The sequence below is a fragment of the Solanum lycopersicum genome, chromosome 4 (genome assembly GCF_036512215.1).
Source record: "Solanum lycopersicum chromosome 4, SLM_r2.1".
In the NCBI taxonomy this organism is placed as follows: domain Eukaryota; kingdom Viridiplantae; phylum Streptophyta; class Magnoliopsida; order Solanales; family Solanaceae; genus Solanum; species Solanum lycopersicum.
Genome location: NC_090803.1, coordinates 44,921,406 through 44,922,367, shown reverse-complemented (window position 1 = coordinate 44,922,367; position 962 = coordinate 44,921,406). Strand labels below are relative to the sequence as shown.

The window sequence follows — 962 nt, the reverse complement described above, 5'->3', positions numbered from 1 at the left end:
GGCCAACTTCTTTGGAAAATGCCTACAGTTAAAAACCATTGACATGTCAAGATCCAAATTCGAATTGGTTCCTAGTCCGGGTCAGAGACCACTGTGTTCGATCCGGCGGTCCAACAAAGAGGCAAAGTAGTGGTATCTTTCTTTCGATACGCTTTGCCTTCTCTCTCCCCGTGGCCACTAGCGTTCCTATCCAGAGCGAAGAGAGGGCAAAAAAGTGCCGCCGAAGCAACATAAGCAGGCTTCTATCGCTATGTAACAATAAAGTAGGATAGAATTTCGCGCGCACATGATTGAATTTGAGGGTAAAGAGCTCACTTGTTATACGGGATCGACGCGTCCAACAGAGCAAAACAATGTTCCATTCTTTTGGGCGACATCCTTTCGCATAGGCGGCGAGTGGAGTTCCACAATCCTATTCATCATTTTTTATCTACATAAGCTAAATACCATAGCATTGGCGACATCTCTGACATAAATGCAAGGAGGATGTATATCACTGGAACATAAATTGATTTTGCAAGCGGTTCAGTACAAACGAAGAAATTTCAATCAAAAGGGTTGGAACCCGCTAATAGGAAAGGAGAGAAAAACAAAGAAATGCCAAGAGCTTCGTCAATCGGTTGTTCATCGATAGACGAAGCTCTCTCTTTATCATCTTGTTCCAGATGCAACATCCTTTTTCCTTATCACAAACCAGGGAGCGCCTAGTGCTAAGAGGAGCAAAGCTTATTGTCCTTTCAAGGTAAACGGTTTATAAAAAAAGGTTGGCCCGTCAAAAGTCCGGTTCTTTCACGAACGATGTGCAGAATCAACTAGGATTAAGAATCAACAGATGTGCTGCGATACCCAGTGCCTAGCCCTTTCTCCCCTACTCTTCTTCAGGTTGTGCCATTACTAATCCTGAGTAACCCTCGGTCCGGCCGCCCCTGACTTAAGAAGAACTATTATCCTTATGACCAAAC

The 962-nt window shown here is 44.2% G+C and overlaps 1 pseudogene; it reads left to right on the top strand.

Moving 5' to 3' along the window:
* Positions 1 to 475: 475 nt before the first annotated feature.
* On the top strand, positions 476 to 708 carry LOC112941306 (uncharacterized; annotated as a pseudogene).
* The last annotated feature ends 254 nt before the right edge of the window (positions 709 to 962 follow it).